Source organism: Lissotriton helveticus, chromosome 3_1 (genome assembly GCF_964261635.1).
Source record: "Lissotriton helveticus chromosome 3_1, aLisHel1.1, whole genome shotgun sequence".
NCBI lineage: Eukaryota > Metazoa > Chordata > Amphibia > Caudata > Salamandridae > Lissotriton > Lissotriton helveticus.
In genome coordinates, this window is record NC_136061.1 from 1,873,724,118 (window position 1) to 1,873,746,488 (window position 22,371).

A 22,371-nucleotide genomic window follows, 5' to 3' on the forward strand; every position below is an offset into this window, starting at 1 on the left:
GATCCATTACTTGGTTACAATCGCATGCAAAAATTAGGTTGTCTGTGGGATGTTGAATAAGGCTAGAGAAGTTTTCCCTATCAATAGGTTAGTAAGCAACCATCTACCTTTGTTGTCTGATTCCTGTGAGATGAGTTTGGCATTCAATGCTTTATGAAATAAGGTTATGAAACACCGCTTCTTTTACCATCTCCTGGTGAAAGTAAATTTCTCCCACCCAATTCTTCTTGAGCTTTAATGATTCGAGGTGTGACTCCTGTATCAAAGCTATATTGACATACATTTTAGATAAGTGGGAAAGGACTCACTGCCTTTCAATAGGAGAATTTAAGCCTCTGCCATTCCAAGTGACAATGTTTGGGAACATATATAAATCGAGTAAAGTAAAAATGCAATTGAACCATAAATAGCATATATATTTCCAGATATAAAATATATAATATGTACGAAGTTCAACATTACGAAGGACAATCGGTAAGTATATGGGAGGTGAAGAAGGTAAAGAAAAGAGAGGTGATAGGAGGAAGTATGATAGAAGGTATACTCAAAAAAAGAGGCAAAAGAGTGACAAAGGAAAGACATTCTGGCGTGAGAAGTAATAGAAAAAGAAAAACTGTACCTACATAAAATCCAAAACATGTAAGGAGGGGGTGGGGAGGAGGCTACATGGAACGATAACATGATAGTCTCCGTCTCTAACGAGAGCGTATGATACACGCCACCACATTTTGGTGGCGTGTATCATCCGCTCTCGTTAGAGACAGAGACTTTTGCTCGTTTTCTTGGTGAAGATTACGTGAACCTTTGGGGAAGCATGGATTGATTTGGCTGCCAAGGAAGGATTTGTGTGTTTTAGGGGTGCTTTTAGCGAGATATCTGTGTGAGGGGGCTTAACTACATTATAACTAAAAAAAAAAACGCAAGTACGAAGTGTAACCGAATCATTGGGACTACGAGTAGAACTGCATTTGATATGCAGGTAAATGTTATTCTTTGCTCATAGTCCTGAAGAGGCCTCAATAATTCATAGGCTGAAACGCGTCGACTGTTTTTGATTCTGACGCCACACAAAATGTTGAAATTTGGCTGAAATGATGCCGTTTTGAGCCTTGATGAAAGGAAGTATAATGTTATTTGTTGCTTCCTAGGTTCTTTTGATCTAAGAAGTTGTGACCAAGAGAAAGGAATAAAGTTGCATAATTATTTACCATATTTTCCTGTATAAATAATTGGGCATTTGAATTAAAAACTGTCCAAGAGACAGTTTTGTTTATTTTTGTTCATTTTGATATGATCAAGTGTATGTACATATTGTAAATAGTGTATATATTCACATGATAAATATAATGAATATATATGTATATATGTGTATGGAAAAAAGAAAATAAGTCACAAAAAAAGAATTACAAATATTGGAAATTAATTTTCTTTATGAGTAAAAAAGACATGATTTACTAAAAAAGTTATGTAAACCAGTCTCTGTCTGTTCGAGTTATTGAACTGTTTAGACAGCAATTGGATGAGTATATATGAAAATAATTATTTGAAGATTGAGTTGTAGAAGTGTTATTTGAATAACATAGACATATAATTGTTGGTATCTGTCCGAATTTATTCTTGATCGAAAATATTACCATAGGCATCATTGTATTGAGTCCAGTTCAAAGCCTATGTAGGCAGAGGACGTGAAGGACCACCAAAACCAACATTTCTGTTTTGTGTCTATGTTCGAGCAATTCCAAGAGAGTTGTTCAAGAAAACTTTAAGGCAAGAAACAAGTTGGACAAATAATAACCATTCTTAGGCCTAGACTCTGGAATTACCTGAACACGACTCTGAGAGATTTACTGAGCTTCCCAGGCTTCAACAGTGCAGTAAAGATACACATTTCCAAGAAGGTCTATTGCGCTGTACTTGGAGTTAAAAAGGGGAGGAGGCCCTATGAATTTTGATCAAGATCCACACATCTTTGTACTTCTGACCAAGTTTGATAAACCTTGAAGCAGTAAACTGAAATGTATGTTGTTGATCAGGGTTACCAGATTCTGAGCACTGAAAAGTGACCTGAAGGCAACATGGTAAGTGTCACAAACCCTACACACAAATAAGTATAAATGGAAACTAAATTGGTTTCAAAATTGAGTGCTAAACTAACCTACTTGCAAACAGTAGCACTGCACAATGTCCCCACGGTGATCTGTAAAGCTTTAAGGAGTCTGGTCCTCTAATGCTCAGCTACCTTTTTCCTTCTTCCCTCAGCAGCACTAAGCATTCTCCTTGAGGTGCTGAACTCCACAGATTCTAGCTGGCTGGTGTAGCCCCATAGAATCTACATGTAGTACTGATGGCCAACAGAATGCTTGAAAATCTAGTTATCAAAGGGTGGATTATAGCACTCTACGTTTTGAAATGAAGTACTCTTTGAGATACCCTTGGTTGCTCAATTAGCAAATCATTCAAAGTCTAAGCAAATATTGTGTTGCAATTACAGCTATGAAATATACAAGAGTCAGCCGCTGCCAGTGCATAAACCCTATGGACAAAAGATATACCTGTGACCTTTAAATGTATACCAATTGCTTAAAGACAGTTGTGGAGTTCCCCATCGGCTCTCCACAGGTCTTTGCAGGAACCGAAGCACATACTGAACAATGCCCTGCAGACACTGACCCAATATGGAGAATTTGTGATCTAGAGGACTCAGTGTGGAAATCCACTGCTCTGGCTTTCCTGGGGTACGCGAAGAGCCATGTAGAACACAGCAGAGTTTGCCTCACGTCAAAGCAGGAGTAGAACTTGTGGATAAAATAAGAAATGGCAGTAATATGTCTACCCACCACAAACTTGTTTTTTCTGCTCATCAGCCTCCTGTTCGCCATCTTCTCTGTTTTTATACCCACCCTGTGTTGACATTTGTGACACTGTTGCCCACATCTTGCCCAAGCCAAAGTAACAACAAGGCCGTCCATTGTAGGCCAATGATGTTTGAAAGTAAGGAGCCAGAAGAGGTTTGCTATGGAGTTGTAAACATTTCCACCACTGCTGCCAAACCAGAAAAGAGGAAGAGAACTGGGGGCAGATGCAAATTCTGCTCCATGGAAGCCCAGAGCGAGGCGACTGCTGGTTCTTGTATCTAATGCACTCTGAGGAATGGAAGCAATGCCTTTGGATAAAAATAACATTTCAAATTCTAACTTTGACAGGCAAGCAAAAAAAGACAAAATTATAGCTTTAGGGATGCAGAGTGGTCGAGATTTAGCTTTCTGTACTAAATCTGAAGTGAAGAGGGTTTGGTGGTGAGGCACCGGGTTGCCTGGGGTGTGTAAGCAATGCCAAGAGCAGCTGTTTTCCATTATGGTCACTAAGGGATGCCAGTTTATAAGTTAGCCATGGGCACTACACCAGGGAGCCTGCATTCAAAAGCTATCAAGACAAATAAGGCAGATATCAAGACCTGTCACTTCTCATGGATAGGGAATCCGCCTAAACCTGTATGGGGCACCTCAAACTGTAGGATCTCAGAGGGCACAACCATGAAACAGCAAGGGGCAATCACCATGTCTTTTTTTCATGTATCACATACCCAACCTTGAATGGTGAATTACTTCCCTCGATGGCATGGCGACCTAAAACAGCATAGAACATGAGGAAACCTTGTCCAATTCTCAGTGGTGAATCTATCAACCACAAGCCCTTGTGGCAATCAAGTCTTTTCAAGGAGCTTTAGCTATTTGAGGAAGAGGTGAGGTGGGGAGTTAGTTAACTAAGAAGGCTTTGAGTCTTTTCACGTTGGCCAGTAAGTTGATTACCTGCCAAGGTTTTAAGAGGCTCTTGTTCCACGCAAAGGAGTGAGATGCGGCAAAATGAAATGATATATTCTTCATTCCAAGCTGTATGCTTACAGCCTTATTTAGAGGATCTAAAAATAAGTTCTTAGCTCAAACCGTGTACTTATATCCTCACTTAGAGTAACTAAAACCTTAGAATGTGCTTGAATTAACAGAAATATAATGTATTCGTTTTCAGAGTGAAAGGGCCTAATGTGGTGTAATTGCGTACTGTAATGTGGTAGCATCACATTACATCTTGGAAAAACTATACACAAGTGAAAAAGTGGTGCTAACTGCTCTGCACGTAAATGTAGCAAGCTGTGAGTAAACGGGGTTGTTACAAATTACACTCATTCATTAGTGGAAAACTCTAATCAGGAGTAATACCACACCTGCCTGTGGTAATGTATTTTAACTCAAGTCACAAAACCTGTTGTAGCACAGCATTTCAATGAAGGCCTCAGAGCATTACAAGGTTGTATGACATAACCACACATGCCTAAACAACTCATGCCATAATCACGCGTTCCTTACAGTGACCACGTCTTTACCACGCATGTCTTCACCACGCATGCCATGGCGATGAATTTAGTTGTAAAGGCATGATTGGCAAAGGAGTATGTGTGTTAAAGATCCCACCCCAGCCCCACTGCCCTAAGCCCTAAAATTCGGCCCTCCTGCATTGTAATCTACTCACCCCAGCCCTATGAACTACCCTAACCCACTACCCTGAGCCCTAAAACCCAGTCCCCTAACCCAAAAAAACTACTCCGACCCCAGCACCCTGAGCCCTAAAAACTGGCCCACATCCCCAAAAGCTGCATTTCTCCTTGCCCTGAGCCCTAAAATTCTCCACCTGCCCTAAAATCTACCCCTAACCCAGCCCCTTGTCCTGAGCCCTAAAGCCAGCCCCCAAACCCTAAAACCTACTCCCACCTCCCCCCTTCCCCAGCCCAATCTAAAAAGCTGCTTCCCATTCCTTCTTCGGGACATGATCTTACTGGTTCCTTCTCCCCACCCATCCACTCAGACAGCTAGACTGCCTTAACCACAGATATGCATGGTTAAGGCATAAGTGTGGTTAAAGCAAGCGTTGTTTACCTTGCAGGAAAACGGTGTGCGTGCTTAAGCCTGCGTTGTAAAGGCACTTTCCCGCTTTATAGAGGTGTGGTGACCTTGAATAGTGATAAATGGTGTGCTGCGTGAGAACAGTCTACCCGGTGCTTGAAGGCAACCAGTTAAAGTGATTTTTTGTCATCTTTAGCTCATGAAGTTGTCATTCATCCAGCTATTGATGGTGTTGAGGAGGGCACCAGAGTGTTCATTTCTCAACTATTAATATTAGCTGTTTGAGTGTATCCTTCCACTGCAAATCGAGTGCTTGCGTTGAGGGGTTACTTTACAAGTATAGCTCTCTCTGTTCAATCCTGCTGCCACACTCCGTGTGTCTCGCTTTAATGTGCCATTCCGGCATGTTAGGACATTTATTAAACCCAAACCTGGGGTCAGGTTTACTAAGGGCATTGCCTTTATGTCATGCAAGGTTCCGCAAGGCAAAGCAAACCCTTAACTTGGATTAGTAAGCCACGCAAAGCCACTGTGTGTGGCGCTGTGTGGCTGGTTAAATCCAAGGTAACAATAGGCAGCTTATTTCGCTTCCTTGCATTACTTTGCAGCAGGGCGGTGTTCCATGGTTGGTTTGTGGGCGCTCCCACATTCCCATATTTACAAAGAGTTGTAAACCTGAGAATGCTTCAAAATGGTACGCCTCCCAAACCCAGGCGTAAGGAGGAGAAAAATTGTGCATCATACATAGAAAAAGGAAAATGCCTTCAAGCATTTCTTTTGTGCTGGAAGGAGTCCCTTCGACACAAAAATGATCCTCCTAATAATCCTCCTTGTAACGGAGGCACCTTTGCACTATGGGGCAAGGGTGTCCGCATTGGTGCTAGGTTGCACAGATTGCGCCAGCACAGGGAGGCAGCAAAAATGTGCCATATCTTTGGAAATATGGTGCATTTTTGATGCATTTCTGATGTCTTCCTTTCAAGCAGCGCAGCACGTTGGGTGGTGTGCTGCACTGTGTGAAATGTTAGTAAATCAGCCCACCAATGACTTTGCCAAAGCTTGATTGTTTCACCACGTTCCTCCCGCATTAAATTAGTCAGTCCTATTATGCAGCACAGCTGCATCTTCATTCACCTTTTATCTAGCTGGTATATAAAAACAGACCCTGTACAATCATTTTTTCCTCCTCCCTCCGCACCCAGCAGTATTTTATTTGAACTCCCCTCTCAAAATCCCCACTCCCACCTTTCGGGGTAGTATACAACCAGCGACAAAAGGTGCATCCCTGTGAGTGCCCCAAAAATCACGTGGTCTGGCCCTTAGTATATCATGCCTGAGCTGAGGGCATCATTTTGTTGCAGTTAACCATATCCAGCTTCCAGGCGCCAAAGTCTTAAAAGAGAGGACTGGGTGATGTTTCCCTTTCATATTTCTACAAGCAAAATCCGACTCCTACATTCTGAATACGTATTTATCACTGAGGTCAATGGTGAAGTAATCCTTGATATACAGATTACTTATGTTTGGTTCTTATGTAGGTCTTAATGCCACTTTATGGCCACCTCAAAGCCCTAGGAGTGAGGGGAGAGCAGTGTGCCTTAGGCATCCTACTGGGAAGGATAAAGCAAAAGAAACAAAGAGGATCGAAATCAAGAGGGAAGGAAGAGCAAAGTTTTGAAACTTGGTGCAGTGTTAGAGAGATGCCCGCGTACGGAAAAATGAAGTAGGTGCCCATGTACGCAGAGAAACTTGTCAAAGCGGGAAAACACATACAATAACTATACGAACACACAGTCTCATCCAAAGATACAATCAATTACTACCTGTGCTCAGACAAATGAGGAGCTAGGAGAGGCCATGGGTAATGTGCCTGCTTCAAAGCAAACGTGTAACATGCAGATCACAGATTTGTATTTTAAGTAGATAGTAAATGGGTTTCTGCTTTTCACACTGAGATCATTTTGGGACTTCTAGTTCATAAATTGCAAATCTGTTGCTATTCTAAGATTGCAAAGAAGGGTTTGGGAAGCGATACAGTTTTGTTAGTACAGACATCCCCAATCACTGTGCTATGTTGTATATCTTGGCTTAGTGTGTCTCCCATCCATTCACTCTTAACATATCATGCCTACAAGTATGGACAATATGTGATTCCTGCACCTTACAACCCTCTTTTTCTTATGTAACATTCCCTTCAAATTGATTTACAAACTTGTATGATTTATTGTGTCTCTGTGTGTGATGTAAAGCAGTTTGACACACTAGACTGGGACAAGTAGTGATATATAGGGGACAATAAACTCCCCAGTCTTTTAACCTCATCTCTCTCTAGCTCTGTATTGTTGTATCTCATTCTAATTTCTTTCTTCCTCACAAATCAGTAACCTTCCAACTTTCTCACTACCTCTCTCCCACCTGAACTCTTTAAATCTCACCAATCATGAGGACTTGCATTAGAGAGGAAATGAGTAATTAAAGTAATGTGTTCCAAACAGTTGGCCCCAAAATATGCCTTTCCTGGGGCCCCAAAAATCTCTAGGGTGACACCGCACATGGTAACTTTAACAAGAACACAGGAAATGTGTGCAGGATTCAGTGTATTTGCCTGGGACACGAGGCGTATGTCAGTGAAATGTAGACTGCTGGTCAGGTAGTCCTAGCTCCTTGACATATCTCCGTAAAACAATTGTTGTCCGGAGATTTTCATTAGAGAAGTCATTTACCTTGGGTAGACATTGCTAATCCGGGACAAATGTTTGTGGAAAACATTTAAAAAAGTGCTGGATGTATTGCAGTTGTGATGTAATTGTTCAGGAACCATGAGACCTACATACTTCATTTTTGTGTCAAAACTTAGATTTTGGGGTCAAGCAGTCTCATAAAGACAGAAAATACCTCCTCAGAGAAACCCTTCTGCCATTTTCCAAAATAGTGGCTCTATACTGATGTGTTCATCATATTAGTAAATTATTTTAAAATATTGTTTTAGGGGTGAGTTTATCGAGGACATTCTGTCGCATGATCTTCTTCCAAAAAACACAATATTTAATGGAGATGCAGCAACCAAACCAGTGAAGCACAAACTTGTACAGCAGCTCGGAAAAAAACTTTCACCTAAAGAATTTTATTTCGAAAAGGTATCCTCATTAAATACTACTGTTGTTATTATATGTCACAATTGCGAATGGTCAAGATTTCACCCATGCAAAACTTCGGAGAGGGCGTTCAGGCTGTTTTACAGATATCAAAGTTGGTGTGCACCTTGCAAATACTGCACATTATCTTTGATAGTTATCTTGAACCATCTGTCAAAAAATGTTAGAGAATCAGACAAGTGGAATAATTAACCTTTCCTGCATCAAATATTCAACACCTAAACCTGTGCAGCTTGATACATTCTGATCGTCAACATCGAACAAGATGAACTTGGAGATGTTAACTCGACAAAACATTGCTGGGGCTTTTGTAAATACTGAATTTCCAATTATTGCAAGTGGTATGATTGTCAATGAGGAATTAGTGCCTGCAGAGATATATTCACAATGTACAGATCATATTGTTCAGGAACTTTACAGGAAAGTAGAGGAAGCTGACCTTCGTGTTGTGCCACAGGTTGAATGGGCTGTTCAAAATGGTTTCAACTGAGTCATTGTACTATCATATGACACAGATGTTATTATTATGCTACTAAGATTTGTTTCAATGTTCATAAGTCAAGAATTGTCAGAGTTATGGATATGTTATGGAACAGGTGAGAAAAGACACTTAATCCCACTTCATGTTCTGTACATGAAACTTCACCCAGAGATGCCCAGTTTTCTTACAGATGATGACACTAAGAGCAAAATTGGAAAAAAGCTTGGAGCTGAACCTATTACGTTTTTAAAAGGATTTGCTGAGACAGAAGAAGAATGTGACTTTAAAGACAGAAAAATACCTTGTGGGTGTGTGGAAAATTAGTTCTGACTGTCACACATTTGACGGTACAGTGAGTTCAAGAGATCAGTCCCACTAGGTGGCCTTCCTCCAATGTCATATTCTGTGTGTGGAAACATTAAAAGAGCGTTCTACTTGATCAGAAGAAGTGTAAATGTTTTGGATCCTGCAAATGTAGAGAAAGATCTGTGTGAATTTGGTTGGGAAGATATTGATGGGTGCTAAAACCTATGAAATTTCTAAAGCATATACCTGCAGAACCTATACGTACATGTACTTGGAAAACCTGTGCTACAAAATTATGTCCCTGCCGATATGCCCGTCTGTAAATGTACCATGAGTGATTGCCGGAATAAATAAATAAAGTGAACGAGGAAATTGTGTAAAAAACAGGAGTGATGAACATCATTTGTTTGTTTGGTGTATACATAAAAGGATTAAAGACCATTACTAATTGTTTCCTTTCTATATTTTTCTCCTCTTCCTCTATTATAGCCTCTATTTTGGAAAATGGCAGAAGGGTTGCTCTGAGGAGTTATTTTCTGTCACTATAAGAATGGATGACCTCCAAAACCTATGTTTTATCACCAAAATTCACTATATAGGTCTCATGGTTCCTGAAATATCACATCATCACTGCAACTCATATGCCATTTTTAAAAATGTTGTGCTGAAAAATGCGGCCCTGATCAGCAATGTCTACCCAAGCTAAATTAATCCTCTAATGATCCAAAAGCACAACTCAAATATGAAAATCTCTGGATAACTATTTTTTTACAGAGGTATATCGGGGGCCAGGATTAAGGGATATAATGGGTTGTATGGCAGAAACATGGTATATTTATCAAGGCGCAAAGCATGGGCCAGGGGGCCTAAGCTTGTGTTAGAGACATTCTATTTATTAGAGCTGTTTTCCAACGGATACATTTTTGGTATTTTATTTTTTAATTTAGAAAAAGTTTCAAATCACAGGTCTGAATTTAAAATATCTGTGCTCATTTTAATTTAGTCAGTCTTCATTCTCTTTGCTAAAAAGCAAATATTATTTAAAAAACTCAATTTTTCCCCACTGAATAGCCTATCTTTTAAAGGTAGAGGTGTTTCTGAAGTGCACTTTTTATCAACATTTTCAGTTCTCCGTTTTGAAGTTCTTATTTTTACAGCAGCAACTTGCATAAATTAACATCCAAACAAACATATTTAGTTTCAGATAGGCACTACTAACTCATCAGAAGATTACATTTTTAAGTCCATAGATTGTAGGCTAGCAGGATGTCATTATCACACTTTTCAGAAAATTTAGCACACCAAGGACCAGATGAATGAAGGCTTTTTGCATTTCGTAACAGGCTGAATCGCAATTTCAACCCATTAAGTAATGCAAACCAGCCTTTTTATATGTACAAAGGCCAAAAAACAGTACAATTTGCAATTTCTATCCAGTAGGAATCACAAAAGGAATCACAAATTGTGCCTGTGATTCAGGAAACGCAAATAGGGATTACCTATTTGCGAGCCCTAAAGCACATATACAGAGCATTTCCTAAAAGCAAATTGGGCATTTAGGAAATGCTATTACCATTGACTAAAAGTCAATGGTAACCATGGACCACAAGTATCAAAAATCAATTTTGCAGTTCCTAAATAGCAAATTTTAGTTAATCACTGTTTAAGGAATGCAAAATGGAATGTAGGAAAATAGAGATTAGCTAATAGCGATTCCTACAGAGTCGCAATCGCAATTAGGTAACAGCTATTACGTAATACTACTCCATTCATTTCTATGGGCCTAAAGGTGCGAATGGTTTTGCTTTACTTAATTTATGATTACCTAATTGGCAATCACAAATTTGGTAATGCAAAACCATGGGTGCCTGGGGCCTAAGGCCCCCCTGAAGCACCCCCAAAATCAATGTGCACATGTAAAGCGCACACATGGCCTAGGGGCATGTGTGGCTGAATGGCACTTTGAAAAGTGCATTTTTTTGTGCTTATTCAAAAATTGCACATGCTTACCATCTTCTTAGAGTCGATTGTAATGCCATTACCTAATTGATCAGTTTGCATTTAGGAAATGCATGGTACATGTGCTCAGGGAATTTCAATTACCTAAAATGCACTGCCAAAGCTTTTCATACATCATGAAAGGCTATTTTGCATTTGCAAGTGGTCACATTTCGTGATTCGCACAGTTAGAGAATGTAAAAAAAATTGATACACGTGGCCCCTTGTGCAAAATTAAAAAATGCTTTTTTTAATGTGACATGAAGCGCACAAATACCCCTCGGGCATGTGTGCACTTATACGTGCACTACGAATTTCGGGGTGTCTCCATGGGGGCCATAAGCCCAGAGGCACCCTTGGGTTTGGATTTCCAAAATTGCAATTTCCTATTAGGAAATCACAATTTCATGCTAATAATAATAACAATAATGGACCTGACACCACCTCCTGCATCGCGTCACTCCTGCTGGCCTCTTCCTGGGTCCCAGCAGCCCCTGGGACAGACTCCTAGCCAATCCCTCTGCTGCAGAGCAGCACACGGACTGACCTGAATGGCCAGGAAAGGCGCCCGGCTCAGGTCATGGAGTCTTTGGAGTTTCTCCAATGCAGCTGGGGTGAAGAAAACCTAAGTGCGCATGTGTATTTTGGCCGGCCTGAGACGGCCAGCCAAACACACAGGAGCACTTAGGGAGTGCACAAGCACTTCTCCTCCACCCTCTCTGTGGAGGGAGGAATAGCGCTGGCACTTCCTGGTCGTTCCACGACGGGCGGCCATCTTGTTAGGGTGACGGTCTAGTCTCCCACCTCTCCCTGACTACTAAAGAGCTTCGCTCTCACGCGCACCCCATATTGATTGAAAATATTGTGGCGTGAGCGTGTTGTGTGTTACGGCATCACTGAATGGGGGATTTTTAACCTGTCATTTTCAAACGTGTAATTTTAAAACTGTTTGCACTTGCACTTTACCATTTGGCGCGCTGACTCCCCTGTCCACCGCAGCTTTCATTGCTGTTTGTTGTGGAGGGAGGAATAGCGCTGGCACTTCCTGGTCGTTCCACGACGGGCGGCCATCTTGTTAGGGTGACGGTCTAGTCTCCCACCCCTCCCTGACTACTAAAGAGCTTCGCTCTCACGCGCACCCCATATTGATTGAAAATATCGTGGCGTGAGCGTGTTGTGTGTTACGGCATCACTGAATGGGGGATTTTTAACCTGTCATTTTCAAACGTGTAATTTTAAAACTGTTTGCACTTGCACTTTACCATTTGGCGCGCTGACTCCCCGGTCCACCGCAGCTTTCATTGCTGTTTGTTGTGGAGGGAGGAATAGCGCTGGCACTTCCTGGTCGTTCCACGGCGGGCGGCCATCTTGTTAGGGTGATGGTCTAGTCTCCCACCCCCTCCCAATATACTTAATCCCTGCCACTTCGCGCATCGGTGACGCGCAGCGGGAGCGCCATAGACGCGCCGAAGAGGCGCCAAAGAGAAGCCAGTCTGCGCCAGTCCGCGTCCAGACGCTCCCAGCTCTCAGACTGTGCTGGCACCATGGTAGGAAACCGCCTGACCTATAGTGCTGCTCTCTTGTACGCCCTGCGCCCTACCTCCAATTTGCGATGTACACACTCGATGGCACCTACAAATAAAGTGGCTCGGTGCAAAACTTGCAACTGGGGTATGCGCCCCCCGGTGCCAGGGAAATCCTCCTCCGTGCTAAAATGGAGGATGTTCCTTCTTAACTGCCGGTCCTTGTCGAAGCACTACACTGAGTTGGCTATGCTCATAGAGGAGTACAAACCTGAGGCCCTCTTCTTAACGGAGACATGGCTTCAGCTTGAGTCCGACCCCGCGTCAGTCTGGGCCTCCCCCCAGGCTATACCATCAAACGACTGGACCGCCAGACTGGAAGAGGCGGAGGGTTGGCTATCATCTACAGAGATAACTATGGGTGTCGTATCTCCCCCTCCACAACATCAGGTTGCGAGAGTCTACATTTTACTCTTGAATTCTCCCCCACCACCACCTTCACTGGGGTTCTAGCTTACCGACCACCTGGGACTCTTGGTAATTTCGTCACTAATATCACAGACACAGCCGCCAATTTAGTGCTTACTTCGGCAAATTTCACCGTGTTGGGCGATCTGAATTTACATTTAGACGACCCATCTGACTCAGTAGCCAATAGTCTTCGTTCGAACTTCCTGGCTATTGACCTATGTCAGAAAGGGTTCCACCCGACGCATATCAAGAGACATCTTCTTGATCATATTTTCAGCAACCTAGATAACCTCACGGTCGAGGTACCTATTGCCTTACCCTGGACCGATCATTCTTTAATACCCTTTGTGTGGTCCCTAAGCACCCGCCCTATCCCACTGAGCCATAATAAACGATGGGGAAGGAAATGGGCCTCGCTCCCGTCTCCTGAGTGGATACAGGCCCTTAATGAACATCCTCCTGTGATGGCGACCAATCCCACTAAGGCCACCGCCAATTTTGACAACTGGATTACCTGTACTCTTGACCAAGTCCTCCCTAAGAAACCCCTCGACCTGATAAAAAGATCTAAAGTTGCCCCCTGGTACTCCCCTGCTCTTAGGCTCATGAAGCAATCCTGTCGCAAATTGGAGAGAGCTTGGAGAAGTGATCGCTCACTCTCAAAAAAAGCCGACTACAGAGCCGCAATAAAGCTCTATAAACTTGAAATGAAATCTGCGCAAGCTCTATTCTACGACTCGAAAATTAATTTAGCCGCTAACTCTCCCAAAGAAATTTTTAAAATTGCTAAGTCTTTAATTTCTCCCGCCCCGAGCGTCTGTCACCTGCGGGCGCCCAATCCCGTTGTGATAATTTAGCCTCTTACTTCTTTCAGAAGATTCAGACTATCTATTCTTCATTCTCTGGGGGTAATGAGGTTGGGGGATCTACCATCTCCTCTGAGACTGTTCCCACTGCCCTTCGCACGCTGGACAAATTCTCTCTGTTAGACTCCATTACACTCGATAAAATCATCCCTAAAGTCACCTCGGGATCCCCTAACGACCCAGCACCTCCGCGGATTCTCACCAAGGCCTGGGACGCTATCCGCCCGGCTATTCTGAATGCTCTTAATGCCTCCATCACCACTAACTCTGTCCCTGCCCCTTGGAAGTGTGCGATGGTCAAGGCTCTACTAAAAAAGCCCTCCCTGGACCAGAACAACTTGGCCAACTTCCGCCCAATCTCCTTACTCCCCTGGATGAGTAAATTGCTTGAGAGGCACGTTAACACCATCTTAGTAGACTACCTGGAATCAGCGGGTCTGCTTTGTGCCTCTCAGACAGGGTTCCGCCCCCAGCACGGGACCGAAACTGCCCTTATTGCGGTGACGGAGGAAACCCGAGCCGTGCAGGACCGGGGAGGAAAGGCAGCCATCATCTTACTCGATCTCAGCGCCGCGTTCGACACAGTCAACCATACCACCTTATTACATCGTTTAATGGGTTTGGGTGTGTCGGGCGCGGCACTGGAATGGCTGTCCTCCTTCCTGGATGAGCGCTTCTTCCAGGTGTTCGAGGATGAGGTAGCCTCCTCCAAACATCCTCTTAGCTGCGGGGTGCCTCAGGGCTCCTCCCTGAGCCCCACGCTTTTTAACGTTTATATGCAACCTCTAGCGGGGATAGTCCAACCCTTTGGTATGCGTATTGTCACCTACGCGGACGATACCCAACTGGTGGTCTCTCTTGACCACACGGAAGGGTCGTCCAACACCTTAGGTCCCTGTCTGGAGGCTGTTGCTAGGTGGATGCAACTCTCCTGCCTCAAACTCAACGGAGAGAAGACGGAGGTTATGCTGCTGGGCAACTCTCCGTTGACTTCTCTGGCCTCTTTTTGGCCCACCTGCCTCGGCGTCCCTCCCCCCCCCCAAACCCCAGATAAAGAGCCTGGGCATTTGGCTCGACAAGTCGCTTGACTTCTCGGTTCAAGCCACCAAAACAGCTGCTACATGTGTGGGGCTTATGAAGATGCTTCGTAAAGTGCTCCCTTTGCTCCCTCTCCAGGCGAGGAGAATCATGGTCCAGGCCCTGATCCTCTCTCGCCTGGATTATGGAAACGCGTTATACCTAGGAGCTCCGGTAGCTGTGACCCACAGGCTCCAGGTTACACAAAACTGTGCCGCTCGCCTACTGTACAACATCCCTCGTTGGCAGTCAGCCAAGCATGCCCTAAAAGATCTTCATTGGATTCCAGTCGCCGCCAGAGCTCAGTTCAAAGCCATGTTCATTGTGCACAAATCCTTCCACCGAACGGGCCCTGCCATCCTGTTCCCCTTAGTTCTGCCCTATGTCCCACCCAGAGCCCTCCGCTCCGGATCACTGCATCTAGCGACCACAACAAAAATCAACAAAGCAAGGTGGGGTGGTCGCTCTTTTTCCCACACGGCTGCTAGGCTCTGGAACTCCCTTCCCCTTGCCCTGAGAGGGAACCCAAACAGGATGGCTTTCAGGAAAGCGCTGAAAACACACTTGTACACTAAAATCTCGTTAACCTCCCTGGTAGCCCACTTCAGCAATCAATGTAAGCGCTGCGAGGCCTCCGGGTAGTTTTGGCGCTATATAAATATAATTTTTCATTTCATTTCATTTCCCATGCACCCCCACCCCCTGCAAAAGCTAGTTTAGAGGCGGCAAACGTAAAACAAAACAGTGCTAGAGCATAGATTTATTTTTCATTTGCTGGCCAACCAAAATCGGTTGGAAGACTTTTATACAGTAAGTGTTTCAATCAAACAAAAACATAAAGGTATCAGATTGAGGAAATCTAGTATAAAAGAGGTGTTTAAATCAATCAAAGAAACAAATCCAACATGTCGTTGTAATTAGGGACACAGAACTACATCAAACAGTTTGTATTTCCATTAGAAACATTGGCTACAAAACAATCGATATACCAGGACGGTGAGTTCACATCTGGGAAATCTTAAAATGAGTCCACCTTCCCTCCATAGGGCTTCTCTGCCAACTGTGGTAAAACAATCACATTATTTGTTCAAGAGCGGGCTATTTTATGAAACTTAATGAGCACAGTTTGGGCTGATCAAGTAGAGGCATTAACTCTCAATCCCAGTGTGATGGGAACCACTGCAGCATAATACATAGCACATGGGAAGCCAGCAGCGCAAGCCACCAAGATGGCCGCTCATCGATGAGCTCAATTTTACGTGCTTGTTGACAAAGCTCTGACGGCGGGAGGGGTCGGTTTCCTGCATTGTTGTTGATTGGATTTGGAGGTCTTCCATGGAGGAGTCTCTGTTTGTTTACTTAGTAGCAGTTCGATCACAGAAGGCAGCAGTATGGGGCCGGCCGGCTTTCTCCCTTTGAGGTTAATGTGCAGGTATGCCTTCATAACTTTATGTTGTGAGGCAGGGTTGCAGCAAAGTCCACTAAACGAGGGTTCACATAGTAATAATGAAATCTTCTGGTACAATCACAGGGTAAAATAAAAGTAAACATGTATTATGTAAAATATCCTATACTAATTCTGGTAAACAGAAATATCTTTACTGATATATGGTGCTGCAAACTAAGATGACCGCCAAAACAAGTTCAGATGCCAGAAGTAAAGTAAGCTCCAGTCCTGCCAAGTACCACACATCAGGCATTAAACTAACGCATTTCAGTGTTGTGGTCCGCATCACCATACTGAAATGCATAGTCACGCATAACAGCACCTCCTGAGCTGTCAAGCAGGAGCGCTAGTAACCATGTACCAAGGTCGCTGAAACTAAAGTTGGAGGAGTGGCAGGGCGCTGCGGGCGCTGCTCCCCAGGGCTGACTCAGAGTCTGCAGCTGTAGCCGCTACTCTGTTACAATGCAACAATGATACTAGGTTCACCCCTGACACTGCCGGATGCTGCATGGCATATTTGATACATTCATGACTGGTGTGATAGTTACTATCCAATGGGTACTACTGAGTCTTGAGGTCAAGATGAGTTTTGTGACCCACTCTTTTACAGGCGCCATGCTACGTTCTGCTGCTGCTTGCTGTGCCACTAGCGGCTGCAGTTTATGAATAAAGTTTTGGCATACTCACACCGCGTTGTATTACAATAATTTACATGAAACATAATTCAGCGACTGTAGGGAGCCGGCAACTGAGAGAACTCCGGACGGCGAGCCGCTGCACTGGATTTGTTAAGCTCAGAGCACATCAGTCTGTCTCTCCACACAGCTGCTGAGCCTCAACATCAATGCTGAGTCGTTGTGGCCAGAACGAGGCGGCCCATATGAACTGCTGCTCACCTCAAAGAAAAGTGAGTGACTGAAGTGAGCTCTGCTTGACCTAAAAAGGTGCTTTCATTGAATAGTGCTAGCGTGCGGTGACAACACTGGTGCCAGTCCAACAAATTACTTTCAGCATGGCCACTGGCTTCAGTTAAGTCAGCAGAGCCTGCTGGTATAGTAGCTTTGTGACAGCCTGTTGGTGTGATCTGGTGTCGGTGCATGGGCTGGGCAGGTAGCGGTGTGCCGGCCATAGCAGACACATCTCAGCTGCTCAGTAATCATTTGTATTAGGGTTGGGCAGTACTACTACTGAAGTCTTCTGTCTCTGAAGTAATTACAGCGTCTTGGCTGGCTTGCCAATGCCTGTGCTGTCTGCGACGGCTCACTAGTCAGCTGACTACTGACTTAATTTATGCTATATTATTATATATTAAAAACATCCTGCCCGAGCCTGTACCGACCAGATCCTCCTCGCGCAGCATAACGAAAGTCAGTGTGAGTCTGCCCATGTGGGGCCCGACCCATGAGAGCCCAGGTGCCAGCAGCTTTATTCTGGCACTAGTGTGTGAGTAGCTAGAAAGTTTTGTGTCAGGGCTACTACAACACCAGGCTCTGCTGACTTAACTGACTAGTTAATTTATGAGAACCATTTGTGATATGAATGACCGGTCCAACAAATTACTTTAAGCGAGGCCAGCGGCATCAGTTAAATGGAGAGAATATGTTCTCCATTTAACAGGAAATTGAAATAATTATTCATGTTGTCAACATATATTCATTTATGATATTTAGGCAGCTGGTGTCAGTTGAGTCAGCTAAGAAGATCTATGTTGGGGGCCTTCAGTAGCCCTGGTACCCGTTCTCCATTTTCATGTGGCAATTAAATTGTTTCTTTTAACATTCTGGTAACTTTCTCGACAAACCGGACCCCCTGGAATTGCTCACTGCTGCCCTGTCTGTGTTCGACCTCCTGACATGGACACACAAGTAACCTTCAATTTCTGGTGCTTTGCAGCAGTTTTAAAATTTTCCTTGGGTTTATAGCTACTCAAGTGCATATAATTTCTGATATTTATATGCGTTCCTCGTAAATATTTCCCTCTTCTTCATTGCTTGATTTTGCTTGTGAGAAAGTGTCACGCATAGTCGTTGAAATGTCATTCATAATTACACTGAAATTATGAAAATGGCACACAAGGCAATCTGAAACCTTGGCAGCTATGAATATCCATCTAGCAAGTTGCCTGATCACATGCTCTTTTGAGAACCACACGGATATCAGCCATCTTGTAGACAGTTGTATAAAAGTAGAGAATTCACTGCAATACCTTGCTTCCCAAATCAGAGTTCTTTTCATGTTTCACAGGTGCTTTTCCCGATTGCCGACTCTTCTTCTGCTGACCTAGAGCCACATCTTTGACAGAAACATTTTGCAAGTTCCTAATTGCGACTTTTTGGACTCGTATTTAGGAACTTGCACAATGCGATGTACAACAGTGTCTCAGACACTGTTTGCGATTCCCAATGGGGTGGAGTTTGATGTGCCTCATCAATATTCATGAGGCACGTCGCAAGTTGCAACTCATTGGGAATGGCCTGTAATCACAGGGAGGGGGGCCTGCTGGGGCCAGCAGACCACCATAGTCTGTGATTGCTTTTTAAATAAAGCAATTTTTTTTAATGCAACACATTTTTCTTAAAGGACAACAGAATGCATTTTAAAAACAAAAATAAAAAGCTACCTTTTTATTTTTTAAGAGGGACACCACCTACTCTTAAAAAATGTTGGCGCCCATATTCTCAAAGAGAAAAAGGTACCTGGGGACCCCTTCACATCTGCAAATGGGTTTCTATAATCTTCTTCACGGAGTCAGTAAAATATAAATGTTTTGCAACCCCAATCCAGTCTCAAAAATATTCATGCAAGCCACGGAGACTCGCTATTAGGAAGGGATGGTCTTGAAACACCCCTTCCAAATACTTAAGTTGCAAACCCGTTTTTGTGAGTAGGTAATAGGTTACTGACTCTCAAAATAGGGTTAGTACATGTGAAAATACTCTTTCGCTGTCGCAAACGGCCCAATTCTCCATTTGCGAGCACTAAAATGGGTCATACTTATTCTTATAAGATTTTTCATGCTTGCGTTTGAGTTTGGATTTATGCTTATCCCATTTGGATTTGGGGTGAACAATTATATATTTTCTCTTGGAGAGCTCACAGAGGTGAGAAGCTTTCACCTGAACTCTTTTGACATCATGTATTTGTTATTCCCCAATTTGTGTTAATAACCTTTTACATGAGGTGTGTGACGAGAAATATATCAAAGTTATTCTAGATGTATGGTAGACTCTAAACTCGAAATGTATGTTTTCTCTATTTAGGATTCATATAAATATATAAAGCATACAATGAGAAGACAGTTGGGACCAGAGGTGACCAGACGTCAGGTAAAAGTTGGATGTATTAAGTATTAATATTTTTCTTTAATGGTACTGATTCTCAATTCTGGTCAAAACCTCATGTATAGATAAAATATTGAGTAGATAAGTACTGAGAGACATCAACAATAGAACTGATTGAAGCTACCTCATGTAGACGGTCTTTGGTGGAAGACGTTTTTAGGTGTATTTTTATTGTGAGAAGGAGCTACATCGCATTTGTGGCATTCCTGCAAAAAAAGGTCAGTAAGCGACTCTGATTTGAATACTTAAGATAGTCAGGGGCATTTCTTTGCTTATGCTGGAAATAAGAGAATTTATATCTAGAAAGAGCGACAGTGCAGAAATAATTTTATTTATTATGTCCTTGTCTGAAAAAAGCTGAATACAAATATGGTTTGTTTGTTCCCTCATCTATAATATTTTGGAAAGGTGATATTTCCAAATCCTTTACTACTCCTGCTGATTTAATCACTTATCAAGATGTTTTAACTACTCTGATTCTGCTGGATTCTCAAGATAGTTAAGACTTATAAGTGTACTACTGTCCCCTGACCCTTCTATAACCTCAGTTCATCACTGTTTATTTAACATTGTTCTACTTTCGCTTTGAAGTGTTTTTTTGCATGTACTTCAGGCATGTTCTTCTTAGTGGGTTCCTCCATACTTCACACTTTTAGATTTATGTGGTTATTTTCTGAAACCTTTTATGTGAATTGTGCATTATTCTTTGTGTGGGTTTGATATGAGCTCTCTTCAATATTATTGTAATAATAATTCTATTAGAAATGTAAGCGAAAAATTAAAACCGTATTGGCAACTCATCCCATTGGACCCACTGGCCCACACCCCAGCCATGTGCCCCAGCAGCCATTTGTTTCTGTGCATAAGGGCATGGACCTCAGGGGATCACTCAGGGCCCGGAATGTAGGCCTCTTGCATCTTCTCGCGAGCTCAAGCTCCAACCTGGGAGACCGTGAGACCCCCAGTCATGTTTGGGCTTGGCAAGCCTGTTTAAGGCCATGCCCAAATTGCCGACCTCGCTTTCTGTCCAGAACGCTAGTGGAAGCAGGAGCTCCACTTGGGCTTCAAACTTTGACAGCACAACACTGTCATAGTGTGTGCCTGACCAGCTTTGATTCCAAACCATTTATCTGTTTTCCTCTTCCCCCCATCCTGTTCGACTTCTATCAGCAGCAGGCATGGACCTGAAAAGAAACAGGAGCCTAGTTTTGATTTCTCAACTTACCTGATCCACACCACAGTACTAAAGCAAAGGTACCTTGAGAAAGAGAGAACATCATAAACATTTGAGTTAAAGCTCACTCATAAAACAAAGGGCCTCATTACGATGTCAGGCGGAAGGCCATCCAACAACTAGTCTGTGGCATTCAGACCGACATCTGAGGCATCAGTCGGACCGCCGTATTAAAATATGGGCGGTCCGACCGATGTCTACGGGGGGAATCTGCTCCACCTCCAACAGGCTCAAGTAGCTCGTTGGGGCGAAGGGCAGATCGTAATCCGCAAATTGGAGGTGTGCCTGTTCAGGCACCACCTTGGGGATTACAATACACGTTACCGACACCCTTTCTATGGTGGTCCAACTGCCATAGAAAGGCTGTCGGAGATGGACTTTGGGGGTCTCTAACAGGGCCTCCGTCCTCCACAGCCTCTGCTATGAGGCCTAGGGGGCACCTCTGGTGCCCTTCCAAACATCCATGCATCATGTGGTAAGCACCACATGGTGCCTGGCACACGGTGCATGGATATTTTCAATTGCAGCTTGTGCTGCAGCCTGCAGCAAAAGCCGCATAGGAAATATACACTTTCCAATCGGCTTGAAGGTGGTCGAATCCTAATGTGAGAAGTGGAACCGCTGACTCCTTGTCGGGCGGTCCCATTTCCGACACAATGCCGGTCAGACATTCGTCCGACTGGCATCGTAATAGGGCCCAAAGTTGTGAACAATGTTTTGACATTTTCTATCAGTTTAGGTTGAGACTAAAGCACTCTCTTGAAGAAGGATTCCCAGAATTAAGCAGTGTTTTTGAGACATTTAAAAGAACATTGTGAATTCACCTTTGCTCAGAAGTTGAGGGGGTGATGCAACCTCCCTTGCAATGACTTTGGGGCAATACCTTTTGACTTATTAATAGAGAATTACCTTTTTCCCAAGGAAGGGAACAGGTAATTCTTCCTCAAGTATGTTTAAGAGATCTCCAAGAATCAAGGGTGAATAAGGCTAATACTTTTGTGTTTCTTTCCCCAGAAAACCCCAGTTATGACTCTAGAGAGCCACTACCCAGCTTTTACGTGGGAAAGGTGAAACACGTAGGTGGGTATAGTGTGAACACTCAAACCGAACATCCACCGGGGAATCTACTTACGGGTAGAGTTGGAGGGTTGATTGATTTCTAATTAGTTGTGCTATCTGTTCTAGTTTCGACCACAACCTAGCAGAACCACACAAAGCAAGTCTGAGACGACCTCATACCACCCCAATATCTCACAGCGATCTTCATCAGACTTCTCTTCTCTTCTCCTTCCAACCCACTTCCCCTACTCCTCTGGTATTAGCCTTCTTGTCAATTTGCGTAGCCGGCCTAGAGAGGTAGCAGTGAGGTGGGCATAGCTACTCAGCAGATGCGTATCGCTCCTTTGGGAGGAAAGCACAGTTTGGCACCCAAAGACCTGATATGATGGAAACCCAAAGTAAAAAGCAACAGGGATCTTCAGGGAATAATTCTTAGTGATTTGGCAGGCATGATGACTAGCTTACAAGAGCAGAGTAGGGAGATGTAAATATTCCTGACACAATCTCAAGGAATC